The 17,117-nt window shown below is 42.5% G+C and overlaps 1 protein-coding gene across 5 annotated transcripts in view; it reads right to left on the minus strand.

The window, feature by feature from the left end:
- Window positions 1-17,117, minus strand: part of mettl8 (methyltransferase 8, methylcytidine) — a 65,684-nt gene that overhangs the window by 38,313 nt on the left and 10,254 nt on the right. The window lies entirely within an intron of this gene.

A 17,117-nucleotide genomic window follows, 5' to 3' on the forward strand; every position in this document is an offset into this window, starting at 1 on the left:
GGTATTGGGTGACTGGCAGGAGAGGGAAATGGAATAGGCAGCCAGTGCAGAATACCCCTGTGGCCATTCCCCTTGAAAATAAGTATACCGCTTTGGACATCGTTGGGATTGGGAGAGGAGGGGGGGGAAGAATGACCTACTAGAGAGAAGCAACAGTGAGCAGATATCTGGCACTCATTCTGGCTCTGTCACTCAGAAGGTAAGGGGGAAGCTGAAGTGAAAGAGGATTTGTTGGATAAGGGAACAGACAGGATGTTCTGGGGATGAGAACGAGATTCCTGGATAGTTTGTTGTCTCCTGGGTACCAGGGTTAGGGACATCTTGGATTGAGTGGGAGGGTAAGCAGCCAGAGGTCACGGGCCACGTTGATACCAGTGACATGATAAAGCGAGTTCAGGGAGTTAGGTGCTAAGTTAAAGGACAGAACTTCCAGGGTTGTTATCCCAGGATTGCTACCCATACCACATGCTAATGCAGCCAGAAAAAGGAAATTTTTTGTGTGTGTTGCTTAAAGGAAAATCATAGTTTAACATGCAGCTATGGAGTCGGTGCTTCAGATTTTTGGATCATTGTGCTCTCTTCCGGGGGAGGTGCGACCTGGACAGAAGGGACGTTTGAACCTGAACTGGAGAGGAACTAATATACTGGTGGGAAGGTTTGCGGGTGCTGCACGGGGGGTTTTAAACTAGAGTTGTAGGATGATGGGACCCAGGACAGATAGTGGAGTAGTTGTGGAGAACGAGCTTGATAAGCCTATATATAAGATCAGGAATCAAAAGATTAAGCATGGTGGGACTACTGTTCTGAGCTGCATATATTTCAATGCAAGTAGTATTGTAGGAAAGGCAAATGAGCTCAAGGCATGGACCAGCATGTAGAATGATGACACTGTAGCCATTAGTGAGACTTGGTTGCAGGATGGGCAGGACAGGCCAGGTTCTGTTGTTTAGGCATGATAGAGCGGGAGGCATTAAACAAGGATAGGTGGTTTTCTAGTCATGGAAGATGTCACGGCATACTCAGTCAGACTGGCGAGCTCATTAGAGAGGCTTCGTGGGTAGAACTGAGGAATAAGAAAGCTATGACTATTAAGTGGGATTATATTATAGACCACCCAACAGTCCATGGGATTTCGAGAAGCAAATTTGTAGAGATTGCAGAACGTTGCAAGAAGCACAAGGTTGAGATAGCAAGTGATTTTAACTTTCTATATATTGACTGGGACTCCCATACTGTAAAGCGGCAGGATGGGAAAGAGTTTGTCAAATGTGTTCATGAAAGTTTCCTTAATCAGTACAGAGAAGTCCCAAATAGAGAGAGTATGATACTAGATCTCCTATAGGGAATGAGACAGGACAGGTGACACAAGTTTGTGTAGGGGAACTCTTTGCATCTAGTGATCATAATGCCCTTAGTTCCAAGGTAATTACGCAAAAAGATAGGTCTGGTCGACGAGTTAAGATTCTAAATTGGAGAAAGGCCAATTTTGATGGTATCAGAAGGGATTTGGCAAGTATGGATTGGACAGGTTGTTTTCTGGCAAAGGTATACTTGGTAAATGAGAGGCCTTCAAAAGTGAAAGTTTGAGAGTACATGAAATGCTGTCTCAGGGAAGCAGCATCCATGATCAGGGACCCCTACTACCCAGGACATGCTCTCTTCTCATTGCTGCCATCAGGCAGAAGGTACAGCAACCTCAGGCTCACACCACCAGGTTCAAGAACAGTTCTAATCCCTCAACCATCAGGCTTTTGAACCAAAGGGATAACTTCACTCAACTTCACTTGCGCCATCATTGAAATGTTCCCACATCAAATGGACTCACTTTCAAGGGCTATTCATCTCATGTTCGCAATGTTTATTGCTTATTTGTTTATTATTATTATTTCTTTCTTTTTGTATTTGCAGTTTACTGTCTTTTGCACTCTGGTTGAACACCCAAGATGGTTATAATTCTATGGATTTATTGAGTATGCCCACAAGAAAATGAATCTCAGGGTTGTATATGGTGATATACATGTACTTTGATAATAAATTTACTTTGAACTTTAAAAGGATGCTCAAATCCATGGTTTAATATGTGCTTCACCTATATGCTGGAAGCAATGAAGGCCCCTTCAAAGTTTACTCCACTTGAACAAATGCAGGGTTCTAATGGCAGGTAACTAACTGGGAGAAAAGTGTATTACCAGCTGGGAAATCAAAGAATATGAGATGAATTCTGGTCACCATTTCCCCTCCCTTCATCACCTCTCTGGGGACCATCCACATCTCTTTCTAGTAACGAGCTATAGATCAGTACAGTCACCAAAGCAGAGGTGTAAGGCATCTATTTATGCATGATTGCAGCCTTTGATTCTCCAGGTAAGTGCCCATTCTTTCCCTGGACCAATATTATCTACATCATTTAAGTTTATAACCAACTGTATTATTTAACTCTAGATTTATCAGTACTCTCTGGATTCTGTTTCTGCCCATCACCTTTTATTCCATGGACTTCAACTTTACCTTTGACATGGAATTTAATCAAACTCTTTAAAAAAAAGGAAATATGACATTTCCCTATGCTATTGTAACCAAGCAGTTCTAGTCTCCACATAAAACTCAATCCTATCAGTTAGATCTGATTTGCTTTTGACAAATCTGTTCTTTATTTACTACTTCAATTTCTCCAAAGGACTATTAATGTTTTCTCTGATTTTAAAAGCTGCCCTCCCAATCTTAAATTGATCAGCTACATTGGTATTTACATGCATTTTTGAACAAGAGTGCAACATTTTCCTTTAACCTTTTATCTGCTGCAATGAATAAACTCAGAGAGGACTGGAAGATTGTTACCAAACATTAGGATAAACAAGTCCCTTGAGTTAACATTAGGTAGATACAATACCGTGCAACAGTCCAGGCGCGCGCGCACACATACCCACCCACACATATATATATATAGAGCTAAGGTGCCTAAGATTTTTGCACAGTACTGTATTTTTCCAGGTGGAGCAGAGAGCGAGTTTTTAAATCTAGCAGGAGCAAAGGATGTTGGGAATGGGTAAAGTGGAATGCTGTGGGAGGGTGTGGGACATGTGGCACAGAAAGAATGCTGGGATGGGGAGTAGTAAGGGTACACACACTGAAACACCAGGCAAGGTCATTTGATTCCAAACAATTGGTTTATTGATCGTTACGGAGTGTCTCTCTGGTGCTTCCTGCTCCCTCTCCTCTTCCTTCCCCTTCGCCTAAGCAAGCATGATTCCCCTCTCCCTGCCCCCTTCCCACTCTCAGTCTATAATAAAGACACATATCAGAATCAGGTTTATCATCACTCTCATGTCATGAAGTTTGTTTTTATTTTGTGGTAGCAGTACAGTGCAATTCATAAGATCACTACAGTACTGTGCAGAAATCTTAGGCACCCGAGCTATATGTGTGTACCTAAGACTTTTACACAGTACTATAAGTCTCTGGTTCCAGATGGGATATACCCCAGATCATAATGGGAAGCGAGAGAAGAGATTGCTGTGCCTTAGATGATCATCGCTGTGTTTTCACTGGCCACAGGAGTAGTAGCAGAAGATTGGTGGTAAATGTTATTCCTTTGTTCAAGGGGATCTTCCAATATCCAGGCACTCTTTCTTCTTCTTTTTTTTCTTTCTTTTTTTTAATAGGGATGTTAGGGGGGAGGGGGGATGGGTAATATACTTTTTTTCATATACTTTTATTCTGTAATTGCTTGAAAACACAATAAAAAAAGTTTAATAAAAAAAAAAGAAAGGTTATAGGGATAACCCTGGGAATTATAGACCAGTGAGCCTTATATCAGTGGTGGGCAAACCTTTGGAGAGGATTCTTAGGGACAGGATTATGAGCAGTTGGAGAAGCATTGTCTAATTAGGGATAGTCAGTATCATGGTTTGTGAGGGGAAATTATGCTTCACAAGCCCAAATGAATTCCTTAAAGAAGTTACAAAACAAATTGAAGGTAGAGCAGAGATTATGGATTTCAGTAGCACTTCCTGTGCTAGGCTCATTCAGAAAGTCAGGAAGCATGGGTTCAGGAGAAATGTGGCTGCATGGATTCAGAATTGGCTTGCCCACAGAAAACAGAGGATGGGTAGTAGATGGAGGTTATTCTGCCTGGAGGATAGTGATTAGTGATGTTCTGCAGGGATCTGTTCTGGGACCTCTGCTTTTTGTGTATTTTCTAAAGGGTGGGTTATAAGTTTGTTAGTGACATGAAGGTTGGTGGTGTTATGGATATTGCAGAAGGTTGTCCTAGGTTACACTGGGACATGGACAATTTGCGAAGTTCAGCTGGAAAGTGGCTGATGGAGTTCAATCTGGAAAAGTGTGAAGTGATAAACTTGAGGGCAGAGTACAAGGTTGAAGGCTGGATGCTTTAAATGTGGAAGAACAGAAGGATCTTGGGGTCCACACCCTGAGAACCCTCAAAGTTGCCGCACAAGTTGATAGGGTTTTAAGAAAGTGTATGGAGTGCTGGCCTCCATTAATTGGGTGTTGAGTTCAAGAGCTGCGAGGTAATGTTGTAGCTCGTTAAAACTTTGGTTATATGACACTTGATTGGAGCTATTGTGTTCCGTTCCAGTCACTTCATTATAGGAAGGCTATTGAGATACAAGAGACTGCAGATGCTGGAAGTCAGGGAGGGGAGCTGGAAGACTATGGGGGATGAATGATAGATAGAGACTGACAAAGAGAGAGAGGAAAAAGAAAAAAAACAACAGATAGAGCAAACACAAAGTACACTGCAGATGCTGTGGTCAAATCAACACGTACAAACAAGCTGGATGAACTCAGCAGGTCGGGCAGCATCTGTTGAAATGAACAGTCAACGTTTCGGGCTGAGACCCTTCGTCAGGACATAGATGGAGCAAGATGGGGGGAGGAGAGTCTCAAGATGGGAAACAACCACTGAAGGGAGGTAAGCAGGAACACAAAGCACTACCAGAGCTCGAGCTGGAGTAAAGATGAGAATGGGAACCAACAGAGGAAAAGGGAGAGTTGAACAACAATTGGAACCACTTGCCACTCTCCTATTCCTCCCTTTGTTGTCCATCTGACCTCTCTGCTCTCACTCCTGATGCACGGTTTCGACCCGAAATGTTGACAATGTCTTCCTCCCACAGATGTTGCTTGACCTGCTGAGTTTCTGAAGCAGATTCTTTGTTGTACCAGGTAATGGCTGTTTTCAAACGCAACAATCTATCCGCCTACTATTAAATTTCAACAGCAGTACTTGTGCTGTGTTGTTCAATATCAATTTCCTGGAGTCATTATTAATCAGAAACTCGGTATGACCAAACACATTTACTGTGGCTACAAGGGCAAGTCAAAAGTTGGATACCCTGCTATGAGTCACTCACCCACTGAATTCTCAAGAGCCTTTCCACCATCCACAAAGCATATTAAAAAAACTGAATGATAAATGCAGATCAAACAATACTTCAAATCCTTCTCATAAGGGTAAATCGGTCTGTTTCACAGGAATCCCATTTACCTCCTTCAGCTCCTGTGCGCCATGACTATAGTGTCTATGAATGCACTATACATATTCATCAAATGTTCTTCAATAGCACATCCCAAAACCATAACCTCTACCTCTACAATTCTACTGGTGATAATCACAATTAAGGAATCTGGCTGTCGCATATGATTTCCTGAGTATAACTACTGCAAGTTTCTGCTTGGCTAGCTGTGGAACAGGTCAAAAGCAGTTGAAAAGGCATGCAGGAAAGTTGCATTTATTACCAAAGGCATAGAATTAACATTACTAATTGGACCCCATTTAAAGAATCATAGCCCTGCTCACCACATTGCTAAAAAAAACATGACTATAATGGAGTAATTGCAAAGGAGCTTTAAGGAGCTTCTAGATGAATGTGAATTGGAATTCGAGGTACAGACTGATAAATTGCCCTTATATCCAGCTGTTCAGGAATAGTACTCTCCAATGGTCTTTAGGCTGAGAGTGCCTTTGCCATATCAGAATCAGGTGGTGAAGTTAGTGCTGCATAGTCAGCAAAATGTAATTACATTTGAATATAGAAGTTTGATACAACTGAGTGACTTCAAAGCCATTTCAGAGGGCAGTTAAGAGTAAACCAGGTTACTGTGGAATTTGGTGTTGAATGTAGATCAGGCTGGATAAAAGAAGCAGGTGACATTTGTGAAGGACATTATTGAACTGGGATAGATATTCACTATCCAGAACCCAAGGGGGCTTTTTGCCAAGCTCAGTTTTCTAACACAGCAGCTACACTTCCAGGGGTCAAGAAATGACAAGAAAAATGACAAAAAGGTGGGGGCACTAAATTCACTTCTCTGTCTTCAATTTCTGCAACTTGTTCATCTGCAACTCATTGGTATGAGTTTGTATGTTTTGGAAATCCTTTGTTTTGGAAATTATTTGTAACTTAGAAATATTTCATAAGGTAGAAATCCTCTGTGAGTTTTAAATATATTTTAAGAATTATATCTAAATTTAAATTTGTATCACTAAAAGTAAATGAACTGTGTTTAAACTACTTTGTTGGCAGGAAGGATCTCCTCCTTGGTGCTGGTCGGGGAGTACTCAGAAGTGGGTACTGGCAGCTAAACTTGCTGTGGAGGCTAAACAGGGAAGTGATCTAGCCTTTGAAGAGTAGGTGGCTACAGTATAACTACGCCTTGGTGAGGGTACCCGTTGCTACATTGGATAAGGCTCAAATGAGTTCAGAAATTCACGGACAGCAAACACAATGATACCAAGACAGAACCAAGAGATTCTGCAGATGCTGTTAATCTTGAGCAACACATACACCCTCAACCTGAAACATCAACTGTTTATTTCCCTCAGTGGATGCCACCTGACATGCAGAGTTCTTCCAGCATTTTGTGTGCGTCAATTAATTAACCAGTGCTATTTTTAAAAATAAGTTATTAATTCCACAGTCACTGTTACAAAAGCACTTAAAAATCAAAATTATTTAATTAACAACATAAATATTCCAAATGCCAGAGAGATATTTCAATATATAGAGTAATGCAACATGGAACTAGGGCCTTCGGCCTCATTCATCCATGCCAATTGTGTTGCCCAGTGAGCTAATCCCAGCTGCCCACGTTTGGCCTAAAGTCCTATAAACCTTTCCTATCCATGGAGTTATCTGATGGCATTGAAACATTGTTAGTGAGCCTGCCTCAATCACTCTTTCTGGCAGCTTCCCCTGTTAAAATTACTTGCCTTTTTTCTTAAATCTATGCCTTGCTGTCAGAACTGCTTCCCTGAGGAAAATATTATGTGCCTTCACCCTGTCGTACATTTATTCATATTTTGATCTTACCTTCCTCTATCAGGTCACCGCTTTAATCCCCTATGTCGCAGGGAATAAAGTCCAACAGTTAGCAACTCCATGACCACTTTGCACTAAAGTAAATTTTGTTTCTTATTATTCTAATTATGCTTTCTTGTAAATGTTATGTATAATTTATACTTAATTTATATTTTGTTGTGAATAATGCTTATATGACGATATATGCCTATGATGCAGCTGCAAGTAAATTTTACATTGCACCTCTGCATGTATGTGTGTACTTGTGCATGTAACAATTCAACTTTGACTCTTCGAGTAATTCAGGCCCCGAAGACCAGGCAACGTCCTGGTAAATCACTTCTGCAATCTTTCTGGTTCAACAACATCTATAACGGGTCGAGGCGATGTAGGTTGCCTGTGTAGAATATAGACAGGAAGTATGTGTGTGAGGCCAGTGTTCTGTGCTTGGTGTCAGATGTGGGAAGTCCTGTGCATCGAGCTGCAGCTCCTTAGGGACCGCGATAGGGAACTGGAGATGCAGCTTGATGACCTTCATCTGGTCAGGGAGAGTGAGGAGGTGATAGAGAGGAGCTACAGGCAAATAGTCATACCAGGGCCTCGGGAGACAGATAAGTGGATAACAGTCAGGAGAGAAGGGCAAGAGGCAGATGCTAGAGATCACCCCTGTGGCTGTTGCCCCTTAACAATAAATACTACTGTTTGAGTACTGTTGGGGGGACAGCATATCTGGGGGAAGTAACAGTGGTTGTGCCTCTGGCCCTGTGGCTCAGAAGGGTAGGGAAAGGAAGAGGATAGCAGCAGTGATAGGGGACTCTATAGATAGGGGGTCAGACAGGCTATTCTGTGGACGAAGGAAAGAAACACAGATGGTAGTTTGCCTCCCAGGTGCCAGAGTCCGGGATGTTTCTGATCGCGTCTACGATATCCTGAAGTGGGAAGGAGAACAGCCAGAGGTCGTGGTGCATATTGGTACAAATGACATAGGTAGGAAAAGGAAGGAGGTCCTGAAAACAGACTACAGGGAGTTAGGAAGGAAGTTGAAAAGCAGGACCACAAAGGTAGTAACCTTGGGATTACTGCCTGTGTCACGTGACAGTGAGTATAGGAATAGAATGAGGTGGAGGATAAATGTGTGGCTGAGGAATTGGAGCAGGGGGATAGGGATTCAGATTTCTGGATCATTGGGACCTCTTTTGGGGCAGGTGTGACCTGTACAAAAAGGATGGGTTGTACTTGAATCCCAGGGGACCAATATCCTGGTTTGCTAAGGCTATTGGGGAGAGTTTAAAGTAGAATTGCTGGGGGTTAGGAACCAAACTGAAGAGGCGGTTGGCTCACAAATAGAGGAAGCTTGGAGACAGTGTGAGAGGGAGGATAGGCAAGTGATAGAGAAGGGATGCACTCAGACCAATGGATTGAGATGTGTCTATTTTAATGCAAGGAGTATTATGAACAAAGTGAATAAGCTTAGAGTGTGAATTAGTACTTGGATCTATGATGCAGTGGCCATTACAGAGACTTGGATGGCTCAGGGATGGTTACTTCCAAGTGCCAGGCTTTAGATGTTTCAGAAGGGACAGGGAGGGAGGCAAAAGAGGTGGGGGCATGGCACTGTTGATCAGAGATACTATCATGGCTGCAGAAAAGGAGGAAGTCATGGAGGGATTGTCTACGGGGTCTCTGTGGGTGGAAGTTAGGAACAGGAAGGGGTCAATAACTCTAATGGATGTTTTTTATAGACCACCCAATTGTAACAGGGACATCGAAGAGCAGATAGGGAGACAGATTCTGGAATGGTGTAATAATAATAGGGTTGTTGTAGTGGGAGATTTTAATTTCCCAAATATAGATTGGCATCTCTCTAGAGCAAGGGGTTTAGATGGGGTGGAGTTTGTTAGGTGTGTGCAGGAAGGTTTCTTGACACAATATGTAGATAAGCCTACAAGAGGAGAGGCTGTACTTGATTTGGTATTGGGAAATAAACCTGGTCAGGTGTCAGATCTCTCAGTGGGAGAGCATTTTGGAGATAGTGATCACAATTCTATCTCCTTTACCATAGTATCGGAGAGGGATAGGAACAAACAAGTTAGGAAAGCGTGTTATTGGAATAAGGGGTAATATGAAGCTATCAGGTAGGAACTTGGAAGCATAAGTTGGGAACAGATCTTCTCAGGGAAATCTATTGAAGAAATGTGGCAAATGTTCAGGAGATATTTGTGTGGAGTTCTGCATAGATACACTCCAATGAAACAGGGAAAGGGTGGTAGGGTACAGGAAACGTGGTGTACAAAGGCTGTGGTAAATCTAGTCAAGAAGAAGAGCTTACAAAAGGTTCAAAAAACTAGGTAATGTTAGAGATCTAGAAGATTATAAGGCTAACAGGAAGGAGTTTAAGATTGAAATTTGGAGAGCCAGAAGGGGCCATGAGAAGGCCTTGGTGGACAGGATTAAGGAAAACCCCAAGGCATTCTACAAGTATGCAAAGAGCAGGAGGATAAGACGTGAGAGAATAGGACCAATCAAGTGTGACAGTGGAATAGTGTCTATGGAACTGGGGGAAATAGCGATGGTACTTAATGAATACTTTTGCTTCAGTATTCACTACGGAAAAGGATCTTGGCGATTGTAGGGATGACTTACAGTGGACTGAAAAGCTTGAGCATGTAGATATTAAGGAAGAGGATGTGCTGGAACTTTTGGAAAGCATCAAGTTGGATAAGTCACTGGAACCAGACGAGATGTACCCCAGGCTACTGTGGGAGGTGAGGGAGGAGATTGCTGAGCCTCTGACAATGATCTTTGCATCACCAATGGGGACAGGAGATGTTCCGGAGGATTGGAGGGTGGTGGATGTTGTTCCCTTATTAGTAGAGGTAGAGGTAGCCCTGGAAATTAAAGACCAGTGATTCCTACTTCACTGGTTGGCAAGTTGATGGAGAAGATCCTGAGAGGCAGTATTTATAAACATTTGGTGAGGCATAATATGATTAGGAATAGTCAGCATGGCTTTGTCAAAGGCAGGTCGTGCCTTACGAGCCTGACTGAATTTTTTGAGGATGTGACTAAACACACTGATGAAGGTAGAGCAGTAGATGTAGTGTATATGGATTTCAGCAAGGTATTTGATAGGGTATCCGATGCAAGGCTTATTGAGAAAGTAAGGAGGCATGGGATGCAAGGCAACATTGCTTTGTGGATCCACAACTGGCTTCCTCACAGAAGGCTAAGAGTGGTTGTAGACTGGTCATATTCTGCATGGAGGTTGATGACCAGTGGTGTGCCTCTGGGATCTGTTCCGGGACCCGTACTCTTTGTGATTTTCATAAATGACCTGGATGAGGAAGTGGAGGGATGGGTTAGTAAATTTACTGATGACACAAAGGTTGGGGGCGTTGTGGATAGTGTGGAGGGCTATCAGAGGTTATAGCGGGACATTGATAGCATGCAAAACTGGGCTGAGAAGTGGCAGATGGAGTTCAACCCAGATAAGTGTGTCGGTAGGTCATTTTGGTAGGTCAAATATCATGGCAGAATATAGTATTAAAGGTAAGATTCTTGGCAGTGTGGAGGATCAGAGGGATCTTGGGGTCCGAGTCCATTGGACACTCAAAGCTGCTGCACGGGTCAACTGTGTGGTTAAGAAGGCATACGGTGCACTGGCCTTCATCAATCATGGGATTGAATTTAAAAGCCGAGAGGTAATGTTGCAGCTATGTAGGACCCTGGTCAAACCCCACTTGGAGCACTGTGCTCAGTTCTGGTCGCCTCACTACAGGAAGGATGTGGAAACCATAGAAAGGGTACAGAGGAGATTTACAAGGATGTTGCTTGGATTGGGGAGCATGCCTTATGAGAATAGGTTGAGTGAACTTGGCCTTTACTCCTTGGAGTGACGGAGGATGACAGGTGACCTGATAGAAGTGTTTAAGATGATGAGAGGTATTGATCATGTGGATAGTCAGAGGCTTTTTCCCAGGGCTGAAATGGCTGCCACAAGAGAGCACATGTTTATGTGCTTGGGAGTAGGTACAGAGGAGATGTCAGGGGTAAGTTTTATTTACGCAGAGAGTGGTGAGTGCATGGAATGGGCTGCCGCCGATGGTGGTGGATGGTGGGTCTCATCAGCAAGAACGATGAGTCAGCTTACAGAGAGGAGGTGCAGTGGCTAACAGACTGGTGCAGAGCCAACAACCTGTCTCTGAATGTGAACAAAACAAAAGAGATGGTTGTTGACTTCAGGAGGGCATGGAGCGACCATTCCCCGCTGAACATCGATGGCTCCTCGGTAGAGATCGTTAAGAGCACCAAATTTCTTGGTGTTCACCTGGCGGAGAATCTCACCTGGTCTCTCAACACCAGCTCCATAGCAGAGAAAGCCCAGCAGCGTCTCTACTTTCTGCGAAGGCTGAGGAAAGTTCATCTCCCACCCCCCCATCCTCATCACATTCTACAGGGGTTGTATTGAGAGTATCCTGAGCAGCTGCATCACTGCCTGGTTCGGAAATTGCACCATCTCGGATTGCAAGACCCCGCAGCGGATAGTGAGGTCAGCTGAGAAGATCATCAGGGTCTCTCTTCCCGCCATCATGGAAATTTACACTACACGCTGCATCCGCAAAGTAAACAGCATTATGAAGGACCCCACGCACCCCTCATACAAATTCTTCTCCCTCCTGCCATCTGGGAAAAGGCACCGAAGCATTTGGGCTGTCATGACCAGACTATGTAATAGTTTCTTCCCCCAAGCTATCAGACTCAATACCCAGAGTCTGGACTGACACCTTACTGCTATTGTCCTGTTTATTATTTATTGTAATGCCTGCACTGTTTTGTGCACTTTATGCAATCCTGGGTAGCTCTGTAGTCTAGTGTAGTTGTTTTTTTTCTCTCTGTTTTTTTTTTACGTAGTTCAGTCTAGTTTTTGTATTGTGTCATGTAACACCATGGTCCTGAAAAACGTTGTCTCATTTTTACTATGTACTGTACATAGCAGTTATGGTCGAAATTACAATAAAAGTGACTTGACTTGACTTGATATGATAGGGTCTTTTAAGAGACTCCTGGATAGTTATATGGTGCTCAGAATAGTAGAGGTCTATGGGTAACACTAGATAATTTCTAAGGTAAGGACATGTTCGGCACAGCTTTGTGGGCCGAAGGGCCTGTATTGTGCTATAGATATTCTATATTCTATCTTTCCTGTAACAAGGTGACAATATAGTACACTGTACTCCAAGTGCAGCCTCATCAACGTCTTATATAACTACAACATAACTTTGCAACTCCTGCACTGAGCCCATTTATTGTCATATTTCTGTGTCATGTTATACCTCTCCGGGTGCATTACCTCACATTTCTCTGGATTAAGTTTCATTTACCACTTTCTATTCGATAGAAAAATCATTTCAATCTCTCTGGTGCGTAATGTATTCCTCTTTACTGTCAACAAGGTGGTTGATTTTTGAAAATTTTTGTATTATATTTGTATATTTCTGTATTATCTGAAAACTTCTTCATAATTCCCCTTACGTTCAATTCTAAAGCATTGTCATGTGCAATAAAAAGCAGGGGACTATATACTGAATCATTTGGAATCCTTCTAGTAGCAACTTTCTAACCACAAAAATATCTGAAAGGTTTAAACTTTTGCTTCCTGGTAGTAGGCAGATTCAAGTCCAGCTTGCTGATCTTTCTTAGATCTGATGGACTTTTACCCTTATCCATTCTGCCAAAAGTCTGATTTACATGTTATATCAACCACATTAAATGCACGTCATCAACATACCATGTCACTTCCTGGAAAATTATCAGTGCTGGGACCTCTATTGTTTGTAAAATGGAAAATTGGGCTAAGAAATTGAAATGGAGTTTAATCTGGACAAACGTGAGATGTTGAAGTTTGGGAGGTCAAATGCAAAAGAAAAATATACAGTAAGTGGCAGGATTCTTGGGAACATAGTACATTTATATCTTGGGGGTGCAGGTCTATATCTTTCTGAAAAGGACAAATGAGAATTAGGTGGAAAAGGGGGATTGCAGCTTGCTTGCCATCATCAGTCAGGCCATTGAAAATAAAATCTGGGAAGTCATGTTGCATTGTGTGCAGTTCAGGTTGCCTCATTATAGGAAAGACATGGAGGCTTTAGGGAGGTGCAGATGAAATTCACTACAACGTTGTCTGAATTGCAGAGTATCAGAATTAGATTTAATATCACCAACATATGTTGTAAAATTTGATAATTTTATGACAGCAGTACAATGCAATACATGATAAATAACAATAGAAAAAAATGACCTACATTAAGTACTTATAGTTAAAATAAGTAGTGCAAAAAAAACAGAAATAAAAAAAAGTAGCCAAGTAATGTTCATGGGTTCAATGTCTGTTTAGAAATCAGATGGCAAAGGGAAAGAAGCTGTTCCTGAAGCTGTGCCTTCTGTCCGTTCTTCCTGACGGTAACATATGAGGGGGGCATGTATTGGATGGTGGGGATCCTTAATGATGGCTGCCAGCTTCCTAAGGCACCATTCTTTGAAGATGTCCTGGATACTATGGATGCTGGTACCCATGATGGCACTGACTAATTTTACAAGTTTCTGCAACTTACTTTGATCCGGTGCAGTAGTTTGTCCCCCACACCCCCCCCCCCCCCCCCATACCAGATGGTGATGCAAGCAGTCAGAATGCTCTCCAAGGTACATTTATATAAGTTTTAGCTGACAAGCTAAATCTCCTCAAACTCCTAATGAAATATAGCTGCTGTTTTGCCTTCTTTATAACTGCGTCCAGATTAGGTCCTCAAAGATATTGACACACAGGAACTTGAAATTGCTCACTCAAATAATAATTGCTCCCTATAAATTTGCTGATGATACAACCATTGTTGGTAGAATCTCAGGTGGCGACGAGAGGGCGTATGGGAGTGAGATATGCCAACTAGTGGAATGGTGCCGCAGCAACAACCTGGCACTCAACGTCAGTAAGATGAAAGAGCTGATTGTGGACTCCAGGAAGGGTAAGACGAAGGAACACATACTAATCCTCATAGAGGGATCAGAAGTGAGCAGCTTAAAGTTCCTGTGTGTCAAGATTTCTGAGAATCTAACCTGGTCCCAATATATTGATGTAGTTATAAAGAAGGCAAGACAGCAACTATACTTCATTAGGAGTTTGAAGAGATTTGGCACGTCAACAAATACACTCAAAAACTTCTATAGTTGTGCCGTGGAGACCATTCTGACAGGCTGCATCACTGTCTGGTATGGAGGGGCTAATGCACAGGACTGAAAGAAGCTGCAGGAGGTTGTAAATCGAGTCAGATCCATCTTGGGTACGAGCCTATGAAGTACCCAGGACATCTTTAGGGAACGGTGTCTCAGAAAGGCAGCGTATATTATTAAGGACTTCCAGCACCCAGGGCATGCCCTTTTCTCATTATTACCATCAGGTAGGAGGTACAGAAGCCTGAAGGCACACACTCAGCAATTCAGAACAGCTTCTTCCCCTCTGCCATCCGATTCCTAAACGGACATTGAATCTTTGGATGCTACCTCACTTTTAAAAAAAAAACAGTATTTCTGTATTTGCATGTTTTTAATCTATTCAATATATGTAATTGATTTACCTGCTTATTTGTTATTATTTTTATTTTATTTATCATTATTATTTTTTTCTTTGCTAGGTTATGTATTGCATTGAACTGCTGCTGCTAAGTTAACAAATTTCATGTCACATGCTGATGATATAAAACTGATTCAGATTCTATGAGGACTGGTTTGTGTTCAAGTTTTTTTAATACACAGAGATATTAGGTGCTTGGAAAGCACTGGCAGGGTGGTGTAGAAGCAGTTATAATAACAACAGTTACTAGACATTTATAGACAAGAATAGAGAGACGTGTACAGACAAGCATAGAGAGATATTGGCCAAGTACAGGCAGGTGAAATTAGTTTAGATTGCCATCATGATCAGTGCTTATATGCATAGCACAGGGTGGGTTCCTGTGCTGTGCTGTTCTAGATTTTTAAAATTAATCAAATTAGTCAGACAGGCTCAATTTTCCTGATTACTTTATGTCTCCCTGAGTGAAAGTGTTGGCTGGAATTTGTTCTAATAATTTGTCCAATACAAAAGTTAAAGCAAAGTTTGTAACCAGGAAGTTAGACGGGGGAGATCCAGTGGATGTAGTGTACCTCGATTTTCAGAAGGCATTTGATAAGGTCCCACATAGAAGATTGGTGGGTAAAATCAAAGCTCAGGGCATCGGGGGGAAGGCATTGACATGGATAGAAAACTGGTTGGCAGATAGAAAGCAAAGGGTAGCGGTGAATGGGTGTTTCTCGGAATGGCAGGTGGTGCCTAGTGGGGTGCCACAGGGCTCGGTATTGGGACCACAGCTGTTTGCCATTTACGTTAACGATTTGGATGAAGGCAAAGAAAATAACATCAGCAAATTTGCTGATAATACTAAGCTGGGTGGCAGTGTGACATGTGATGAGGATGTTAGGAGAATTCAGGGTGACTTGGATAGGCTGGGTGAGTGGGCAGATACTTGGCAGATGACGTTTAATGTGAATAAGTGTGAGGTTATCCACTTTGGGAGTAAGACCAGGAAGGCAGATTATTATCTGAATGGTATAGAGTTGGGTAAGGGAGTAATACAAAGAGATCTCGGAGTCCTTGTTCATCAGTCACTGAAGGTGAATGAGCAAGTGCAGCAGGCAGTGAAGAAGGCTAATGGAATGTTGGCCTTTATTACAAAGGGAATTGAGTACAAGAGCAAGGAAATCCTCTTGCATTTGTACAGAGCCCTGGTGAGACCACACCTGGAGTATTGTGTACAGTTTTGGTCTCCAGGGTTAAGGAAGGATATCCTGGCTGTAGAGGAAGTGCAGCGTAGATTCACGAGGTTAATTCCTGGGATGTCTGGACTGTCTTACGCAGAGAGGTTAGAGAGACTGGGCTTGTACATGCTGGAATTAAGGAGATTGAGAGGGGATCTGATTGAAACATATAAGATTATTAAGGGATTGGACAAGATAGAGGTAGGAAATATGTTCCAGATGCTGGGAGAGTCCAGTACCAGAGGGCATGGTTTGAGAATAAGGGGTAGGTCATTTAGGACAGAGTTAAGTAAAAACTTCTTCTCCCAGAGAGTTGTGGGGGTCTGGAATGCACTGCCTCGGAAGGTAGTGGAGGCCAATTCTCTGGATGCTTTCAAGAAGGAGCTAGATAGTTATCTTATGGATAGGGGAATCAAGGGATATGGGGACAAGGCAGGAACCGGGTATTGATAGTAATTGATCAGCCATGATCTCAAAATGGCGGTGCAGGCTCGAAGGGCCGAATGGTCTACTTCTGCACCTATTGTCTATTGTCTCTCCTTATAGTAAATACTCTCCAATTCAGGCATCCTTGTGGTGAATCTCACCTGCACCTCTCTAAAGTCTCCATGTCCTTCCTATGAGGCAACCTGAACTGCACACAATGCAACATGACTTCCCAGCTTTTACTTTCAATGGCCTGACTGATGATGGCAAGCAAGTTGCAATCCCCCTTTTCCACCTAATTCACATTTGTCCTTTTCAGAAATATATAGACCTGCACCCCCAAGATATAAATGTACTATGTTCCCAAGAATCCTGCCACTTACTGTATATTTTTCTTTTGCACTTGACCTCCCAAACTTCAACATCTCACGTTTGTCCAGATTAAACTCCATTTCAATTTCTTAGCCCACCCTATCCATGTTTGTCCGTGTTCAACTATTTCCTGCATTTTAACTGATT

The sequence above is a fragment of the Hemitrygon akajei genome, chromosome 5 (assembly GCF_048418815.1).
Source record: "Hemitrygon akajei chromosome 5, sHemAka1.3, whole genome shotgun sequence".
Lineage (NCBI taxonomy): Eukaryota > Metazoa > Chordata > Chondrichthyes > Myliobatiformes > Dasyatidae > Hemitrygon > Hemitrygon akajei.